We start from the raw sequence: 22,414 nt of genomic DNA on the forward strand, positions 1-22,414 counted from the left end.
TGTAGCCGTTGTATGTGGGTTGGAGCAGCATTGCCCCACACAACAGCGGTGTAGTCTAAGATTGGTCGCACCAGTGTAACGTACAATATCACCCCCAGTCTTGATGGTAGTGTTGACGCTGGATTTAATAATGGGTAGAGCTGTACCATTCTTCTCCTGGCTTTCTCTCGAATATTTTCTATATGCGGTTGCCATGTGAATCGCCTATCAAGGGTCACACCCAATTACTGTATTTTGCGGTTTTTGACCACGGGACTGGGGTGCCCCTTATCTCAATGGGCTGGACGTTAGGTGGAAGTGGTCTTCTACAAATTGCTATTGCCTGCGTCTTTGTAGCGTTGAAAGACAGTCGCCATTTCGTTGCCCATTCACTCAGCTTATTACATGCTTGTTGCAGTCTTGCCTGGACGTGTGCAGCATTCATACTTCTGGAGTAGATGGCTGTATCATCGGCATATAAAGATAGGTGTGTAGGGTGGGCGGCCGTCTTAAATCCCCTCCCCTCGCGAGGCGTTCTCTCCGCGGTCCGCGCCCGCGCGTCAGCGGTCGGTGAGACGCTGGCGTCGGTGTCTGTGGTGGCGTCGGTGTAATTATCTCGTCCGTCCTAGTCGCCCGTTCATTTCCTTTGCTCAGCGTCTTTTTAATTAGAGTCAGTACTGGTTCCCATGCCCTGCTGTGGTCGTAGCCGCAATCTTGGTTGATGAGTCCATCCCTGGTACGAATTTCGATAGCATCTCTAACGACCCTGTCCCAGTATTTAGATGTCTGTGCCAGGATCCTGTTATGTTAGTAGTCTATTTCGTGATTATCGGACAAACAGTGCTCTGCGACCGCCGACTTGTTGAGGTACTCAAGTCGATGTTCTCGGAAACGATGTTCGATGGTGCGCACTGTCTGTCCAATATAAGTCTACCTACATTGACACGGAATCTGGTATATGTCGGCCTTCCGTAAACCGAGATCGTCTTTGACACTTCCCAATAATGCTCGCGTTTTATTTAGTGGGCAAAAGACAGTTCCTACTCGGTGTTTCGTCAATATTCGTCCTATTTTCCCCGATAGTGCGCCAGTATACGGTATATAGGCAGTGGCTGTCTCTTTCTCCGTGACTTCTTCCGTCTCCACACAGGTGGGGCGGAGAGCGCGTCTCATCTGCCATTCCATGTGCCCGTTTTTCCAGAATACAGTTTTGAGGTGTTCCATCTCTTGGGGCAGACTCTCTGCGTCAGAGATTGTGCGCGCCCTGTGCACTAGTGTTTTTAACACCTCATTCCTCTGCGCAGGGTGGTGGCAGCTATCTGCTTGCAAATACAGGTCGGTGGGCGTTTCATTCCTGTATACCCCGTGGCCCAGGGTGCCATCCGCTCTTTTTTTGACCATGACGTCCAGGATGGTAATCTTCCCTCTGCTTCGGTCTCCATAGTGAATCTGATGTTCGGATGTATGGAGTTCAGGTGTGTAAGGAAGTATAGGAGCTTGTCCCTTCAATGGGGCCAGATCACGAACGTTTCATCCACATAACGTAGAAAACAAGTAGGTTTCCATTTGGATGACACCAAAGCTTCCTCCTCGAAGTACTCCATATAGAAATTCGCGACCACAGGCGAGAATGGGCTCCCCATTGCCACTCCTTCTGTTTGTTCATAGTATTCTCCATTAAAGAGAAAATAACTGGAGGTCAGAACGTGCTTGAAAAGGTCCGTCGTCTTCTCGTCAAATTTCTGTGCAATAAGCTCAATTGACTCTCGAAGAGGCACCCTGGTAAATAATCAAACAACGTCAAAACTCACCAGGATATCTGAGTCTTTCAGCTTGAAGTTGTCGAGACGTTTTACGAAATCCACAGAATTACGAACGTGATGAGCGCATTTACCCACATAAGGGCTTAGTAATTCTGCCAGGTATTTGGCCAGTAAATATGTAGGTGCCCTAATGTTGCTGACAACTGGGTGTAACGGCACCCCTTCTTAGTAGACTTTAGAGATTGTATAAATTCTTGGCGGTACAGGTCCTTCTTTCCCCTAAGGACTACATTGAGAATATGCAGAGCCAGCTAAATGACGACTGTTACAGGAAGATGAACGCTGACACCATAAAGAAGGTTGCATGGGGGCTTAATTAAATAAATTTGAAAATCATTTAAATTTTTAGTCGCTGTATGTCCGATTACGCTGTGTCTCGTAAACGGTTGGCCCTGACTAGAATTATTACGCAATCTGACTGCATAGAATAACAACAAAGAATGAAAGAAAATTTTCGTTAACACAGTTAATTAATTAAGTCCCCAGCAACTATAAAACCAACGCAACAACAAGCACAAGAGTAACTGTTCTGTATGTGGAAGTATGACTCAACGCACATCTGGCACGGTTCTTCTTCAACAAGACAAGAATTTTTAAATACCAATTTTACTGACGTGATAAAAGAAAATTACAAATACTATAATTGCGTAAGGAAAGCAGAATTAAACTCTAATACAAGAACACACGCCAGATGCTTTGTTGACTGAACCTGTAATGACGCATTATTTAGGACACTGAAATAATGAGAAAAAAAGAAACGGAGTTTGTTACCTCATTTATATTGATGAAAATCACTCTAATCCTTACAATATATCTCCACACCGACTCTCTACTACCACATCTCAACAAGACTCTTCAGTATCACATCTCAGCAAGCACTGCCTACTAGCACATCTCAACAAACACTCTCTGCTATGAGTTCTTAACAGGCAGTGACTACCACGAGACCTCGATAGGCACTGACTACTACGAGCTCTCCCCAAGCACTGTGTAGGCGGCTTAATAATACTCTTTGGCGTAATCTCTGGCGCAGTGGCTCAGTGTAGCCGCCTTTCAAGGTGGAGAACAAGACTAGAGGTCTTCTCAAGGACGCAGATTTAGCAGAGGGTGTCGTCAAGAAATTGACACCTCAAGAGTGAGCAGTAACAGCAGAATGGGTCTGTCTGGAAAACTTAAACAGCTGCATCTGGAGAACTTAAACAGGTCCATCAGGGACATATCAACCCTTCTAAAGTTGTCGAAGTCGACTGTTGCTAATGTGACTGAAATTGAAACCCGAAGGAATAAGCACAGCTAAACCAAAAGCAGACCCCTTGTGCTGATAGACAGGGACTGTCGAGCATCGTGGAGGGTGGTTGTAAAAAATTGTATGAAATCAGCGGAAGGAATCACTCGCGAGTTCCGAAGCGTTTCCATCTGTCCAGCCAAAATAAAAAGAAAGGGGCATAATGGTCGAGCAGCTCCTCGCAAGCCACACGTTTCTGTAGTGCGCGATAAACGACACTTGAGACTTAGAGAGCGACGCCACTGTCCATTGGACGACTAGAAACGAGTGAATTGGAGTGATCTATCACGCTACACCCTGTGAAAATCCGACGAAAGAGTTTCGGTTTGACGAATGTCTGGAGAACGTTACCTGCCGTCAGGTGTAGTCCCAGCAGTGAAATACCGGATGTGGTGTTACGGTATGGAGGTGTTTTTGATGGCTAGGATGCGGTCCCCCTATCTTGCTTAAGGACACGCCAAATGCGTCAGGATATGCTCACGTTTTACAGTATTACGTACTGTGGGCAGAGGAGAAACAGTTCGGAGACGACGATTGTATTACCATTACAATGCACTCTGTCATAAAGAAGCATGTGTGAGGCAATGGTTTGTGGATAATGACACTCCTAAAATGGACTGGCGAACCCCGAGTCCCAACCTGAACTCAGTAGAACACTTTGCTCCAGATCTCAGCGATGAAGATCGCTATCTTCTCTGGTTTCGATTCTTGAGGCAGAATAGTCTGTCATTCCTCCACAATCATTCAGACATCTATCTGAGAGTGTCCCCAGCAGAGTTCAGCTGTCGTACAAGCGGAGGACGGACACACTTCTTACTGTCCACCAATAGGTGTCCGCATACTTTTTATAAGATGGTGAATGCTCAAGGATCCTGCAACAGACGGATTTCAGCGTTACGGGTCTATAATTCTATCGATCCCACTACCCAGTTTGTAAACCTGAGTGACGCTAGTCAAACAGGAGTAGTCGCTGCGCACGAGAGTCTTGATAAAAACCAGCAACTAAAGAATTAATTCCGCGGCGTATTCGACGTAAGATCTAACTGCAACGCCATTGGGTCCTAGTTAGGTACGTTTCGATACAAGTAAATAAAGGTAATGAGAGCTGGTTTCTCAGGATGGGGCAGGATAAGGTTACGATTGTGGATGGGGCAGTAATCAGTTACTTTCCGTTGTACAACAAATACGTAAACTTCATTTTAAAAAATTAAAATTTTAAAACAATCTCTTAGTAAAAAACACAATTGACTGTATGAAAGGCTGAAGGCCTTGTCACAGAAAAGGAATTCCACAATTTTAGGGCCAAAGGCCACCAACAATAACGTCAAACAACAAACGGCTGAAGGGTTCAATTAGAAGTCAGAAGAACAATTCCACATAGCCCATATTAAGATAAATACTTCGTTTTAAAACAAACTGTAACACGGCTGAAGGCCTTATTATGAAAGAAGTGAAATTATTGCTCGGCTGAAGGCCACGCTAACAATAATTAGGAAATTACAAATATCCATGAAAGAAACATCACAATCTAAGGAATTAGGACAAGCGGTTCTCAGCAAGTGTTCCAAGGGTCGACCTGGGAAGGTAACTCAAACATAAGGTAAGGTGAGACAAGCAGCCAAGAGTTGTATTCACATAACAGGATGGCAACTCAAACTAGGGGCAGCTTCAGTGCCGACGGACCGACTAACCAATCCGTCTAACGTCCGATCACTGGTACAACGATGGAATATTTTTAGGCAAGGGCGAATAGACCGACTGCACTACGTCTTCAGAAAACACCCAAGACCGAAGAAAACACTAGAACCATGGTAGACCTCCTCAAAAAAAAAATAACAGTACAATACAAGAGGCTGTCGAAATACACGTCATATCGGACAACATCAACACGGCGAGGAAAGGTACACTGCTGGAAAAGTATGCTAACCTCGAGGGCAGGTAACTGGGGCGTTAGAGGCCACAAGGCAGAAAGAACAGCTGGTTGCACTTCACTATTAAGTACAATACTAAATTCACTGATGAATAACAAATAGAGAAATACAGCTGCAATATTTCACCACCTCGAAACACTTCACTCGTGCCGCTAGGATCAGCAGCCCTGGGAGCAACAACCCACCGACCAAAGGCGAGATCTCAGAAAAGTCGAGGATGCATTAGTAGTTAACTCTTCACTCAACTCCAACGTCCAGGGTTCGGTGTGCAACGAAGTCGTCGCTCTCGCAGCTACCCCTCCTCGACCCGGCAGTGGCAGCACGCTGCCAGCGGCCCCGGCTTGTCCACACGCTGCACGGACCTGCTCGCTGCTGCGCCCCCAATCGACCTGATGTACTTTCGCAACTCCCCACTCCACACAACGCGACCCGGAAATACTAGCGGTCGCTCCAAAGATAGTACTACAGTACTCGTATCGATAAGGGCTGCTGCTGCCACTCATGGGGAGGCAAGCCAGCAACTTAGTGACGCCAGTAAATCGAATAAGAAACGAGATGCCATAACCGCAATGACAAGATGCCAAGCAATAAACGGCATGAACACGAGCCGCGCACGGCTCAAGTAAGTATTCGATATTTTTGTTCCGATACCGATTAAGGAGTCGGGGAGTATTTTTTGAAAGTATTTGTATGGACAATAGCCATGTATGGAAGTGCAACATGGATGATCAACAGTTTGGACAAGAAGAGAATAGAAGCTTTACAAATGTGGTGCTGCAGAAGAACGCTGAGGATCAGATGGGTAGACCATGTAACTAATGAGGAGCTACTGAATAGGAGTGGGGAGAAAAGAAATCTGTGGCACAACCTGACTAGGAAAAGGGATCAGTTGGTAGGACACATTCTGAGACATCAAGGTATCACCAATTTAGTACTGGAGGGAAAGTTTGGGTGGGGGGGGGGGGGGGTCGAGTAAAAATCGTAGAGGGAGACGAAGAGATGAATACAGTAAGCAGATTCAGAAGGATGTAGGTTGCAGTAATTACTTGGAGATGAAGTTTGCACGGGATAAAGTAGCATGGAAAGCTGCATCAAACCAATCTTCGGACTGAAGACCACAACAACACCGAATACGATTAGAATCGAACCATTCTTTCGATAGTAACTCGACGTCGAAAGAAAAATACTTGTATCAAATCGATTTTTCGTGTGTTACAGTACCCAAAATAATACAAGTGATAAAGTATCTCCTTATTTGTCAAATTCTGTAATATCTTTAAAACGCAACCTATTTTTGGAATTCTCAATTTTGATCAACAGTATCTTATTATCGTTGCAACATCTGTGCCTAGTGAGAGTTTATTTTCAATAGCTGGTGAAACTATGACTCAGAACAGAACTAGGATGTCTTCTAAATACACTGCTTGACACTTGATAAGGAACAACAGGCAACTGCTACAGAACACCCAACCAATGACGGTATGAGGAAGCGTAGGGTGCTAGACGGTTTTGACTGCAGTGATCGTGTGCACGAACTCTCTGTATGCATTCGACATTTTATGCAGTACGTTGTATGACGGAGATGGTTGTGGGGCCGGTCAGTGCGACATTCAATGTGGACCAGGAACGTATCTTCAAGGCGACATTTGATTATTTACGATCGTCGACGAGCTGTTGGACTGCTTGAAGCTTGTCAAAGAGTCACTGTTGCGGCCACAGCAGTGGATATGTCCAAAAGTATCATCTCGTGATTTAAAAACGGCCGCTGAAGGCGGAAATGCTATGCGAAAGCCTGCCGATAGTCGAAGGCGGACCACCACACCGCCAGAGGATCGATGCGTGGCCCTTGTTGCGAGAAGAAGCAAACATCTCATTCCCAGGCAGGTCGCTGCAGACCGTGCAATCGCTACCGGTACACGTGTTGAGCCGTGGCGAGCTGGCGCCAGTGTTATTTTGTTCATGTATCGTTGAGGTCGATTGTGGCTGAGCTAAGTTATCTTTGCTTTTCGCGTGTCTTATCTTCCCGGGTTGGCGGGCGAAGCGAGTGGGTTGTAAGCCTTCGACAGGTAACTCTCGAGATCTCGTGATATTCGTGGGGAGACGAGTGTCAACGGCTGTCGAACGAACGTGGTGACCGTTACATTGTGAAATTGGTTGGGCTTTTTGCCGACATGGGCAGCCTGGAGATACAAGTTCTGTACCTTCGCTGGGAACAAAATTTGAAGGGAAGCGGTGAAGCTGTGGAACCCGCTCCCTCGTATTGTGTACCTGATATGAAGTAAGTCGTCATAATTGTGTTTGTTCACCGACACACTCAGAGCCATTTAAACTTTATTATTATGGTGAGACTTTCGTAGTCGAACCCTAAGCGGTGTGGTTGAGTCCAGTTGGCCTAGTTAAATGGTGGCCGTTATTTGAAAGTTTTCTCAGAAGTTTTACTAGTGCTTTGTGTCTTTGCAATCAAATGATTTTATGTTGCTGTTTCTAAAGCCTGCACTATATTAATACAGTTGTCCATGTGTAAGTGAGTCAAAGGTTCTGCCGAGAGTTTCTATGTTTCAGAGTTATTGGAATGTTTGTCATTCGGGCAGAAACTTTTGATTGTGCCAGCGCCTTGGCGGGGAGTGAAATGTCATCCGAGGTCTAGGCCTGGCAGTGTTTAAGAACCTGGCCCCTACCGGCTGCTGTTCACATATCGCCTTCCAAAGTTTAGTATTTATCTTCCTTCCGCCAAGGTGGTTTAAGCTGGTGGATATATAAATTCATATTGTATGTAACCTTCGTATGTGAACTTGTTTCCTTAAATATTAGGGACTGGCAACTGGCTAAATCTTAAACTGCATAACATCTGCTGAGTTCCTTGTGTAGCCTTTTCTAGTAATTTTCGTTTATTAACACGTCTGAGCACGTGAACGTTGATTTTTAAAGATCAGTGTTTCTGCTGTAGTTTTTTTTTTTTTACTTAAGTGGTTCTGTCATGTTAGATAATTGGCTCTTAGCTTGGCACTAGTGTTCAAGTGTCATTGAGTCACCCTTTACTTGTAACTGTTTTATTATATGTATTTTCAGGGAAAACCTATATGGGAGTTTGAATTTATGAGGTTTGTCAGTAATTCTGTTTTCTTAATAAGGGACTGTTTAAGTACTAAGTACGTTGGATTTCTAACTGTATTTTCAAAGTTTCATTTAGTGGCTCGTCCACAATTTGTAATTCTCATTTTTTTTTAAAAATAGGCGTAATGTCAATAAATTGTCTTGATTATAAAGTGTGACTACCAACCATGATTCCATCCCGCTTCCTCTTTAATGGTATTTTAGATATGGTGTGTAAGTGTGGTACAATTAAGGAATCACGTATCACATGTCTCTGCCAGAACCATTTCGCGTCATTTAAAGCAGACTGGTTTGCATGCTCGGAAGCCTGTTAAAGGTATCCCACGCCATCGTCGAGAAAGAGTTCGCCGGTGTAGGGAGCATTTTTGGTGGGTCAGCAACAGTGGTACAGAGTGATGATCTCTGACGAATTGCACTTCACTCTGGCAAGTGATTCTGCCACCAGTTACAATGGAGAGAGGAGTACACGTTACACACCGCTGAATGTTCATGAACATCATTGATATGGCCTAGGCGTGTTGGTGTGGGCAGGCATTATGCACAATGGGCTAACACCGCTGCGTATCTTTGCACGAGGAACCGTTACAGCACAGCGGTATTGCAGGGACATTAGTCGGAATCGTGTTCGTCTGTTTCAGGATGTGGTAGATCCTAATTCTCTGTTTATGGACGACATGGCCGCCCACACAGGATCGCTGAGGTGTCGGACGCAATGGAAAGTGAAGGTATTAAATTTATGGTATCGCTTCCGTACTCGCTGGACCTAAACTCGACATAGCATGCCTGTGATGTTCTTCACAGACATCTTTCTCAACGAACACCCTTTCCCCGAACCGTGCAAGAACTGAGAACTGCCTTGGGAGAGGAGTGGGACAATATCGCCTAAGACCTCCTCAACAGTTTGGCAGCCAGCATGAATAATAGATGCAAGATGTGCTTCACTGCCCGAGGAGGACATATTCCTTACTGAGCGTTCGATGTCGACCTTTATGTTGGAAGTCTGACTTGTGTCAAACATGAACGTAATTTAAATCTATTATCCTACTTTCCCATGATGTGAAATTTGTATGACGTTTGTTATACGTATATCACTCCACCGCTATTGCTTTTTTATCGGGTTTTATGTCTTCCATTATTGCCTGTGATTATTCCTGTCCAACAATGTCTCTGTTCCCCAGTAATTGCCAGGCAGTGTACTTACAGCTGTTGCCCTTTTTGGAAACCTTCCAAAGGGTGACATTTTTATTTATTATTATTAATAAAGAAATAAAAGTTTTTAAGGTGGTTTAGTAGACTACATATAATTAGCAGACAAATAAATATTATCAGCATACTTAATTTGAATAAAAAATTTGAAAGGTGTCAATACGTGTAGGTATCGATACTTTTGGAGTTCTCATGTGAGGAGTATTGCAGGACGACTTCGGTACTACTCATTTGAGTAGGTATCGATACTTTGATGGTATCGGAACATCCCTTGCCCTGGTATCCTGTTCGCTGTGGGTATTCGTCATTGGTTTTCGGTACCAGGGGTGCTTATAAAGATTTCTCTCATTTTAGAGACTGTGCGGGCGTAGTATATACATCTACATGTCTACTCTGCATCTCATATTTAAGTGTCTGGCAGAGGGTTCATCGAATCACTTTCAGACTATTTCTCTACCCTTTCACTCTCGAATAGCACAAAGGGAAAAACAAACATCCTCCTGTGTATAAATTTTTAAATGTGGATTTTAAAAACCTGCTATGTGTCTGCTGTCTACTGTTACCACGAGGCATTGAATACATCGACTAAATACTTGTAATACAAATCGATTTTTGGGGTTCTGTACCTCAATCAATAAAAGCGGAGCCGTTATAGGATTACTTTATTGTCTGTCTGTCCAGCTGTTAAAAACATTTCTCTGGAACAAGTAGATATATCAACTTGCAATGTATGTCACATACTAAGGTCTATGGTCCCTTAGTGGTGCAGTAAATATAGCCTTCTAAATCAAAGCGACCAAAAGATACGACCATTTACGTTACATGTTTTGATACTCGCAAAGCCACTCATCGAAAGCTATAGGGTACTTCCCGTTGACCTGGAAGCATGAAATTTGGCAAGAAGAAAGGTTTCGCAGTAAAAGTAAAGGGAAAAATTTGAAGTTGTTGATTTGTAATTATGTCACATCAAAGAAATATTTAGTCGTTTGTTATCCAAGTCTCTGTTTTTCTGTCTGTTAAGGCGTCTTTTTTCTCTGGAAGGGGTAGACGTATCAAGTTGAAATTTATGAAATTTATTCTGTAAGAAAAGTTAAGCTTCTAAGTACGGCCATTTATGTCAAATATTTTGATACTCGCAGATTTGCTGATTGAACTTATATGATAATTCCCGTTGACCTAGAATCATGAGATTTGGCAGAAACCGAAGTTTCACAATATACAATAAAGCAAAAAAAAAAGTTAATTTGTTATTATACCACACGAAAACAGATTTTCTGTTGTCATTTGTTATCCGACTTCAACTTGAAATTAAAACGTTGTAAGAGGTCAATGACTAAGGAATTTATTGCTAGCGCACTCGAGCAGATGTAATTTGGATGGATTGCTCACGCGCTGCCTGTGATATGTGAGTTATAATAGAATCGCAGACCAGAGAGCAGTGTCGGCTGCAGTAGGAGCAGTGTGGGCAGTAGTGGTGGTAGCTAGCAGTCGGGCGGTTGGACCGGTCGTGCCTGATAAGGTGCGATGATAAGGTAAAAGCAGCCGCGCGCATATCTAATTTGTTACAACTAAATTTGTACTGTTGTCATATCAAGTCACATGTAAATGTTTTTAAAAATCTTTTAATAATAATCTTTCTTGTAAAAATTAACTTTTGGCAATCATTCATCTGAATTTAAAGAATTAACTAATTTCTGCAATCCATGGTCATCCCAATTATTGTAAAGAAAAATCAGTTGTTTCTTTTTATACATGACAAATCTAGCGGCCAGCATTGCACTGGACTGTGCCAGAAAAATTTCTTATAGGAGCAGATATATACGCTTTATACGGCGACTTCATTGAGGTAAGAATTTTCAATTTATTCAGAATGATGTTTCAGGGCCATGACGCAGCACTGCTGACGTCCAAATTTACCAGTTTAGATTCACAGTCAATTATTGAAAGGTTATATATGAGTAACATTTTTTATTTGAAGGTTAGTCACGTTATTATTGCGAGGTTACGAAATAATAAACTGTTGGGAGGTTACACTAAATGTGAATGATATAATTATTTTTTCTGTTGGGAGGTTACAACGTCCTCGAAAGTCTTGGAAACCCCGGCACCGTTACCTTGCCACTATCAGTGTCGATAACAGGCAAAAATCATAGAGATTCTCGGTTCCCGGAGTGGATATTTTATATACACATAATGTAGCTGTAGGAAACCCTTCTACTCGCAACTGGCCGATTTTTACTGTAGTGTTACAACCAGTCACTTTCTCGCCGAGCACCAGTGACCGACTAGGGAGACCCGTGAATAAACGTGCATTTGCATCAAATCCTAGTCGCTGCTTTTACCGCGAACTTAACGCTTTGATTGTTGCTCCAGCTTACGCCAGGTGAACATCCACAGCCCTCTATGCATGCGATTTCGACGGGAGCAACCCTTAAATAAACACGCGTGCTGCGCGGAGTCACGTGATCAACCTGAGATGGGCAGCGAGGAAGCATCGAGGGTAACGGGTTTCAAAGCTTCGCACTGTACAGGGTAACAAAAAAAAAAAGCAAACAACGAAAAACAAAGGGAGGGCTGGCTGGGAAAAAGCGGAAACGCGACAGCGAATGCCTCTGGAAGCTGCGGCGCGAGGACCCGTTGTGGCGCGGTCGAAGCCGGTGAAAAAAGACGCCATCGGCGGTAGTCAAAAATAATTAAAAACAAGTAAAATAACAAAGGTGCGAGGGAGTTTGGCCGGTTGACGTTTAAATGGGCGCGGGGCCCCAATTAGCGGTAATTGCTAAGTCTCTTTGTAGGCGGCGTGCGACGGCGTAGCCGCTCGGGCTTAGCGCTCCTTCCAGTGCTCTAATTCGGGCTGATTGTAATTGTTTTTAATTACCCAAGACAGGTGGTCTTCATCGACGTCAAAATGGCCGAAAAAACGGCACATCAAACGGGAAAAAATGAGCGGGGGGAAAAAGGGAGGCGGCAGGGAGCGCGACCAGGTCTGCGGTGTGCGGCCGCGGCGCGCTAATTGTCTCTGCGCGGCGAGACTCTGCCGAACACCGAGAGACGTGTGTGTGTGTGTGTGTGTGTGTGTGTGTGTGTGCGCACATGCTACTGTACACACAGGTGACGCGCCCGGCGCCGTGGGCAGACGTGCCTGTTTGACACGTCTGATTTGCGGCAGTAGCCGAACGCACATCGCGTACTCCAGTCGCAATGAAAGCACGTGCAATAGAATTACAGGGCAGATAACGGGGAGCAGATAGGTAAAAGATAATTGCGACTGCTCGCCAGAAACTAGGTTAGTTCTGTCACACGTAAAAAAGTTGGTTTAAAAATACTTCCACCGCCAAGCTTTAAATATGGGTTCAAATGGCTCTGAGCACTATGGGACTCAACTTAAGAGGTCATCAGTCCCCTAGAACTTAGAACTACTTAAACCTAACTAACCTAAGGACATCACACACATCCACGCCCGAGGCAGGATTCGAACCTGCGACCGTAGCGGTCTCGCGGTTCCAGACTGTAGCGCCTAGAACCGCACGGCCACTCCGGCCGGCCAAGCTTTAAATAATAATCTATGGCCTGTTGGTACTTTTCTGTTATCTCTCCAAGGCATTCGATTGTGTAGATCATGTTATATCTAAGAAAAACTCAAATTTAGTGGAACTGGCGGCTTTACACACAGTTGGTTTGATCATGCTTGACAAACAAATTGCAAAAGGTTCTGCTGAATAATTCAGACAATTTAGGGAAGGTAGAAAATGGTAGTAACTGGGGTAAAATCACGAACGGAGTCACACAGGGTTCAATTTTGGATCGATTCCTATTCCTTACACAGGGTGAATCACCTAAAACTTGCACTGCAAATACTGCAGAAGTGGAAGGTGCTGTCGATGTTGATGTGCGGTTTTCACGGAATAGACTCGTAGTCAGGTGGTCGTATTGCTAGCCAATCAATAGATTGTAATACTACTTAGAAAATGTATTTTTTGTGCGCACAAACATTTATTTAAATAGAACAATGCGTATTGACATTAACAAACTAAAGGTAGGGTAAATTAAAATTTCAGTGGTGTTTGTTGCTGGATTCTAATACGAGTCGTTTAGTAGATATTGTGTCCGCCCTCGGTAGCTGAGTAATCAGCGTGACGGATTGTCAGTCCTCTGGGCCTAGGTTCGATTCAGGGCTGGGTCGGGGAATTTTCTCCCGTCAGGGACTGGGTGTTGTGCTGTCCCCATCATCTTCCTCTTCGACTGCAGGTCGCCGAAGTGGCGTTAAATTGAAAGACGGGCACCCGGCGAACGGTCTATGCGACGGGGGGCCCTAGCCATACGATTAAATAAATACTAGACATAGTATTTTGAAAAGTTCACACACCGACACTTGTACGATACCCGTGGTAGTATACACTAAAGAACAACACAACTGCATACATTAGTCATGTGATATCTGATCAGTGAGGAGACAGTTGATCATAACAGGTTGTTTTCAAAATAACCATTGCCAGTGGTCCAGTACGATATGGAACGACTGCTGCACACGTGGTAGCATTTCAGCTGAGATGTCCGAGCAGGCTGCAGCAACACGTCGTTGCATATCATCGGGTTTAATTGTTAAGTCCTTGTAGACAGCGTATTTCAGCTTTCCCCACATAAAAGAGTCTACAAATGTAAAATTTGGGGAATGATCCGGCCTTGGTACAGTTCCTCTCTGTCCAATCCAATGCTATGGACACAATTTGTAAAGACATTTCGTGGTACTTCGCGCACTACGGGCTGGACAACCATCATCTTGGCACTACAGGTTCCTTCTAATCTGCAGAGGAACGTCCTCGAGATGGTCTTTTAGCAGGCTGCGGTACATGTGCATGTTCATTGTTCCGTCTATGAAAAACGAACCTATGAGCTGATGGTTCACTGTCCCACAGCACACGTTTACACTTACTTCATGAACGCTGATGTTCCACCTGCCGAAGACAACGGGTCTTGTCAACAGACCAATAGCGCATGTTTCGGAGGTTTACCTGGCCATGATTGGGAAATGTGATTTCATCAATAAACAAGCTTCCTGATACATCTGGAGCGTCCTGCATTAATGCCCATGTACAGAAGTTAACACGATTCTCATAATTGTTCCCGTGCAGCTCTTGAAGAAGAAAAATGTGATAGGGATGGAACCTTGTCGATGGAGAATGCGTAGGGCACTTGCCTTTCTCATGCCGCTTCCTCGTGCAATCGCGCGGGAGCTAACATGCGATTCAACTTGAACAGCAGCAAGGACAACTCTGCGACGAACACCAAAGACATTCCAATTTATTCTACTTTAATTTTGTAATGTCAATAGGCATTGTTCCATTTAAAAAGTGTATGTCTGCACAAAAATACACTTGAGGGGTACCATTACAATCTATTTATTGGCGAACAGTACGAGCCCCTGACTACCAATCCAATCTGTGAAAACTGTACATTAATACCACTTTCCATTTCCGCAATATTTGCGGTGCAGTTATAGGTGATTCGCCCTTTATATGTGAATGACGTTCCACTTAACGCTTAACAACCAAAACTGGTATTTTTTGCAGCCGATACTAGTGTAGAATAAATCCCATTAGAGAGAAATTAACAGAAGAGTTAGTAAATGATATTTTCCAAAGAATCATTAAATGGTTCTCGGAAAATGGAGTCTATTCTGTTCTGTACAACAAACAGTGCCACACCAACAACTGAAGTAGCACATCAGCAGGGTCAGTAAGTAGGGTAGAATGCTCCAAGTTTTTGGATGTATGTGTTGATGAAAACTTGAACTGGAAGAAGCATATTAATGAGCTTCAAAAACAGTTAAGTTCAGCTACTTTTGCTTTTCCTATAATTGCTAATCTTCGTAACAAACGTATCACCCTCCTGACATATTTTGCGTATAACCATTCACTCAGCAATTTCGTACGGAATCACTTCCTGGGGTAACTCATCATTTAGAGAGAAAGTACTGATAGCACAAAAGTGAGCTGTAAGGATAATATATGATGTTCACCAATGGACGTTATATAGGCATCTTTTCTAGGAACTAGGCATTTTAACTGCAACATCACAATGCATATTTTAGCTAATGAAATTCACCACAAATAATCCATCACAATTTGAGAGGAATATGGATGTATATACAGTACCTACAACAGCAGAGGGAAAAATGACTTTCAGTAGCCATTGTTAAAGCTGTCAGTGGCTGAAGGAGGAGTTCAATATGCAGCAGTAAACATTTTTGATTATTTTCCCAATAACACAAAATGTCGGACAGATAGCAAAGCAAGTTTTAAATCTAGTTTAAAACTATTTCTCCTGGACAACTCCTTCTGGTCCATTGACGAATTTCTACTTGTTTTTAAGTGTAGTTGCATGAATATATTCGCTTGTCAAAATTTTTTGGAAAATGCCGAGAAAGGTAGAATGAGGCAGTTGGTACTCCACTTCTCAGTCACAGTCTCTTCTTATAAACAAGTACGTATTCACCATTTTCGTGCTCTAATATGAACATTTTTTCGCTGGTTCCCTTCTTGCGTGCTGTAGCAGGGCATATCACTCACATGGAAAGAAATTTATGGGTCAATAAAATTTTAATTGTTTACTTACGTGAAACTGAAATAACAAAAAACTAATTTTACAGCCGCGTGGTGCACGGCGTCTTGTCAGGGTTCGCGCGGCTTCCCGCGTCTGAGGTTCGAGTCCTCCCTCGGGCATGGGTGTGTGTGTTGACCTTAGCGTAAGTTAGTTTAAGTTAGATTAAGTAGCGTGTAAGCTTAGGGACCGATGACCTCAGCAGTTTGGTCCCATAAGATCATACCACAAATTTCCAAATTTTACACCTCAGACCAGATTTTACATATACAGAAATTCTGTAAGTGTTTCAGTGCTGCAACATAGGTTACCCAGAACCCTTCTGATGATAACGGAGACACTTTCCAGCATATTTCTCCGTGCTACGCTACTTTAGAAACTACATTTTCGCCTCTCACCGGATAACTCTGAACCCCTGTATGTCGGAAACGGATATCGATGTCAATAAAATTTTCAAGATTATTCAAGATCTGACGCTTAGGAATATAGTGCAGAAATTTGAGCCATTTGCTGCGCATAGCCATCTTGGAATGGACGGCTCAGTTCGTGTTACCAAATACCTAGGTTTTGGGGTGTTTCTCGATAACGAATAAAGATTTTTCGAAACGGGAAGCTATCACTTCTAGATAATTACCTAGGGAACATATCGGCAAACTTTTTTGCGACTTTCAGGTGTTAGTTATTTAGATATCCGCTGCTGACGCCAAAAAGTTAGTGAAAAGCACTCTTTTCGGGTTTCGCTTTTCTCAGGAACATGGAGAACCAACCGACTTGCTCCATTTCACTAAGATGGAGGAAGTGAGTAATATTCGAACTTTGACCCAAAATGTAGGATAGTTACAGTAAGACAATCCTTCTGTTGAGTTTACGAATGGTCCCTACCCCAAGGGCTACACAAAACACTTGACACTATCTTTCTATCTCCAACTGAAGCCGAGGTACATATTACGTAAGCACGCAGCCGCATGGGTATCGATTAGTCACTAGAATCGTAGTATAAATATCCATATATTCAGGCCCCTCACAAGGGAAGTGCCTGATCTCGAACGCACAAAACTGCAAAGAAATATGCTTGGAATATAAACGGCTCATCCCAAAAGAAAACCGTGGTATAAGCCATTAATATCCAACACTCGGCGTCTTACAACGAAAGACATTTGAATGGTCACCTAATCATGGATCCGTAGCTCGTGGTCTAGTGGCAGCTCAGCGTTCGGTCAGAGGTGTAGCTGCCCTCTGTAATAAAAAAACTGAGTTAATCGATCAACAACGAACTTAAACTGATGTCTTACGACGTCCGCCCCGAGCAGATGCAACGAATAAAAGCGAACAAAATGAGATTTAACAAAAAAAAAAAGTGGCTAGCGTTGCTGCCTCTGGATCACGGGGTCCCGAGTTCGATTCCCGACCGAGTTGCGGATTCTCTCTGCTCGGGGACTGGGTGTTTTTGTTGTCTTCATCATCATTCGTGATAGTGGCTAGATTGGACTGCGTAAAAAAAATTGGAGTGTATGGGCGCAGATGACCGCGCAGTTGAGCGCCCCACAAACCGATCATCATCATCATCATTATCACCTAATCATGGTATAGGAGAGGAACTCTGTTAACGCGTATAAACAAAAGCTAAATACAATAGGACTAAAATCACTCTGGAGACAACAAAATATTGCCATCACTCTAACGTATTCTTCTTTGGGCAATGTAAGTTCTACATGAGAAGGATCGTTGATTTTGTAAGACTACACCGTGAAAAACCACAAGTAAAGTTACCCGGTCGTCATTTCATCATCAGACATAACTCCATGCTTCACAATCAATTTTGTGCACCGAATACAAGCCTCGGGTACCATATGCTTCGCAAAAGGCAGTTTAAGACATTGACATACCTGTACCATCGTTTAAGAATGTAATTAGTGTGGCGTTTGATTTTGGAAGGCTTGAGTGCAGAGATGATGTTGGACGTGAAAAACTGGCTGTAGTCAGATGTTCATATTGTTCTGTATGACTTTTCTTTGGTCACTTTATTTAAATCCCACACTTGCACTTTGAAGACTGAATAGCCGTGCAACACTATCAGACCAGCAGAAAAAGTTGGTGTTCAGAGAGCCTATTCATTTCAAGCTGAGCGAAACATAGCATTAAGTCACGAACTTTGTAAATACGCCATATTAATAATAATGTAATTAACGTGATCTGCTTCTTGACACTAGGACGCAGTTTTGCATGCGAGTAGCTCATGGCAATGTTTTTGAGGTGAGCGTTGTAGATTCTAAGGTGATCTTCGCGCTGTTCTGAGCTTTCGAGTCGCACATTTCCCTTGTCAGTGCCAGGTTTGGTTGAACTTGTAAATATAAATCACCTATATAGGTTGCAGAGCGTAGAGTGTCTCTTTACGAAATGTTGAACCAGACTGTACATACACAACGAAGATTAACAGTGTTTGCTACATTTTATTATTGAAAATGTAATGTATTTTACTCCTTGGCAGACGATAACACTGTACTAATGCGTCCTATTTATTGTTTCGTTACAAGTACGAAGAATGTCCGCCCCCGGTAGCTGACTGGCAGTCGGCTTTCAGCCGTGATACCGTGCGGACGGGCTCGGCGCGCCGGGCAGTGCTCCGCAGGTGTTGTTGTTTACCCGCTAGCGCGCGGTCGCGTCGTTGTCTTGCCGTATAGTACCTGTACCGACCCGACATGGCGTTCTCACATCGAAAAGCTACGATCAAACTAACGTTCAACGCATCGTACACGAGACCGAAGGCCCATGAAATTGAACGGTTTCTACGAGACATCATGCACATCGAACCACAAGAACTGATAGGAATTCATCTGTCTATTGTAACCAGCACAGTGTACCTCAAACTGATTGACGAAGCGGCCTGCGACAGATTACTCCAACGATCTGCAAACGGCTTTCGCTTCTGTCACGCAGACGGTAACGTGAGCGTGGTAGGAGTTGACCATGCTGGTCTAGGGGTGCGTACCGTGCGCATCTTTGAACTACCGTTCGAAGTCCCTGCCAACCTAGTCGTTGATGCGCTGCGGCCATAGGGCACAGTTCTGAGCCACACAGAGGAGAAATGGAACACATTCGAAACGTACTCTGTCCTTAACGGGGTACGACAAGTGCGCATAGAACTTAAGAAGCACGTTCCATCGTATGTTTTCGTTGGTGGCTGCCGCGCAATTGTTATATATGATGGACAACCGAGGACCTGCTCGGGCTGCGGCCAGGAGGGCCATGTTAGAACTGAGTGTCTGCAGCGCCGCCTCGTTCAGGTGCCCCGCAATGAACTTCCCCAACGATCCACTATGACCATATGTGGAGGCGGCACGACATGATGTGATGGATGATCAAAACCTGCTACCTCCTCAAGCCGCTGCCAGCTCCGTTGGAGAGTCAGCGCCGTCGACGACGCCGCAGCCCAACGATGCAGAGGTTCCTACAGCCTCCGCCCACCGCAGCGTCGTGGGCACCCAGCCACCGTCACTGTCGGGATCAGACACAGGGGTTCCTAGCGACCGAGACTGTGTCGAGCCCCGACCTCCAGTGGATGTCGAATCTCGGACCCGAAAGCAAAAATCACCCAAGCGACACAAGAAGAGGCGATTGTCAGCTGACGAACAGGACAGGAATGTGAAGCCGGCGGAAGACATCGACTTCGTTGACTCGCCCACAATTGCAACGGACTCCAGTGGCATCATTCACCAGAAGGTGCCTGAAGACAAGGAACAGTCTCCTAAATCTGGTGGCCCAGAAAACGAGGCGCACTGCGTCGACTCCCAAAATGTGGGCTCCTGTGAAAGCGTCCAGCCCCCAATGACATCACAATCGTCTCTTGGTGATTGGGCAGACGATATGGAGGCAGATGATGCACAGCAAACATCGATATCTCCACCAGAGCCCATGGCTGACAATGAGCCCGGAGGGCTCTGCCAGTCAGGGACTCCTACGGCACAGTAATGCACAGCATGCAGGTGGATGGCTATGTGGTGTGTGAAATCACTGTGGGATTGCACCGGCACACTGCCTCCGCCACTTGATATGTCTCAGTCATACCGTGTGGGAACAGTCAACGTAAATGGTGTCCACTCCACTGTCAAGACCCGCATGTTACACGACATGATCAGAGCGGCAGACTTGGACATTGCCCTTCTCCAGGAGGTCCGTCCCGAGCTGTGTTTAGACCTATATGGCTACACCACGTACAGCCTACCCGTAGGTGATGGCGCAGGAGGAACGGCCATCCTTCTCCGAGATGGCATAGACGCGACGGACGCGACGTACTTGCCGAACGGGCGAGGCATCGCACTCACACTTGGCGCAGTGCGCCTCATTAACGTCTACGCTCCCTCCGGTAATTCGCACCGTGGTGACAGGAATGTCTTCTATTCGGAGGAGTTGGCCCCACTTTTGCAAGGAAATATGGACCATTACATAGTGGGCGGCGATTTTAACAGTGTTCTGCGGCCCGAGGACCAGATACCGCATTACGTCCCATGCCCCGCTCTACAAGCATTGATACGTGACCTCGCGCTCCACGACACATGGCTCTTGCATCATGGGACCCAGAGTGGATATACGCACTTTACCAGCCATTCTGCCAGTCGTCTGGACCGGATATACGTCTCGCGTGCCCTCCGCACAGCAACCCGTGATGCAGAACTCTGGCCGACGGCCTTCACGGACCATCTCGCGTACATCTGCACTGTCACCTTGCCCCGACAACTCACAAGACGCAGCAGGGGCCCGTGGACGCTGAACGTCTCCCTCCTTCGCGAGGAAGCGTGTCGGCGAGCAGTCACTGACACGTGGCGTCGATGTATCAGGCGCCTGCCTATGTATGCTTCCACGTTGCTGTGGTGGCTGGGATGTGTCAAACCTGCCCTCCGGAAGACCTTGATGGCCTACGGGCGTGACAGATCGAACTGGCAAAGGGCAACATCGGAATTTTACTATACAGCGTTACGTGAGCTGGCGACGCAACCGCCGTCTCCCGAACGTCAGATGTCCGTACAACGCATCAAAGCTCGTCTACTTCGCATCAGGACAGAGCAGCTAGACGGTGTCCGCATCCGTGCGCGAGTGCAAGACTGTATCCCCAACGAAACAGCGTCGGTGTATCACATTGTGCGCGAGAGGCGCCACCGCAAACGTCAGCTCCTTACGGCGATAAACACGGAGGACGGCGGGCGCGCAGTGACACAAGCGGACATCGCGCACACGTTCACCAGACACTATGGGACCTTGTACATGGAAGATCCGCGAAATGTACATGATTATGACGGGCTGTTGCACGATTTTCCCGCTCCTCGGGACGTGGCACCCGATGATAGTCTGCTGTTGCCCATTACACCCGACGAGCTGACATCGGCCTTGGCACGTGGAGCACCGAACAAGTCGCCTGGACCGGACGGTTTACCCCTGGAATTCTACCGCACTTTTTACCACCTTATGGGTGACAAGTGGCTCCAAATGTTTCAAGACCTGATCCGCCCTGATTTCACTGTCCCCACAGAATTCACAGAAGGCATCTTGATTCCAGTTCCGAAACCGAATGGTGGTTGTAGGTGGCAGGATTTTCGCCCACTCACACTCCTCAACAACGACTATAAGATCTTCGCCCGATCCTCCGCGCGCGTCTCCACACCGTTATCGGGAAAGCCATCCACACCGATCAGACATGTTTAGGTGGTGTCAGCAACATTCATACGGCGTTAGGACCATACCGCGACGTAATTGCTTTGACGGCGGCCTGCAAAATACGAGGCGCCCTTGTCGCCGTAGATTTTGACCACGCATTCGACCGCGTCGATCACGGCTTCTTACGCGCAGTTTTGCATCGCTTGGGCCTCTCTCCGGAGTCTGCACAGGTGGTCCTTCGACTGGTCCACGGAGCGCGCTCCCGCATGATGGTCAACGGTTATCAGTCTGGTCACATTGTTGTTGGACGGTCAGTGCGACAAGGGTGCCCCCTGTCGGGCATATTATTTGCTGCAGCACTTGAACCAGCTTTACATGGTCTACGGCAGCGATTAACTGGTATCTCCTTGCGGGACGTGACCTTTTGTTGTGGTGCATTCGCCGATGACATGGTGTTCCTGGCCAGATCAGAGGATGAAATGCATATGGCGCTACAGTGGCTACGCCAGTACGGGGCGGTCGCTGGGAGCGTCATCAACGTGAAGAAGACAAAATACATGGATGTCGGAGGGGGGATTTCCCACACAACGGCGGTGCCCTTTGACAAGGTGCCCGTACTCAAGTGTTTAGGAGTGCAATTCTATAGCAATGTCCGCCGCACGGCGGCGGCTACGTACCGCCGGCTCCTACACCAGACACGTGCTCTGCTGCAGGACAACAAGCTGCGTCGCTTGGATATGCTCCTCAGAACACGTTATGTCACCACCTATCTTGTCTCAAAACTGAACTATTTTGCGCATATCCTTCCCTTGACAGCTACGATGGCC

This window comes from Schistocerca americana, chromosome 5 (genome assembly GCF_021461395.2).
Source record: "Schistocerca americana isolate TAMUIC-IGC-003095 chromosome 5, iqSchAmer2.1, whole genome shotgun sequence".
NCBI lineage: Eukaryota > Metazoa > Arthropoda > Insecta > Orthoptera > Acrididae > Schistocerca > Schistocerca americana.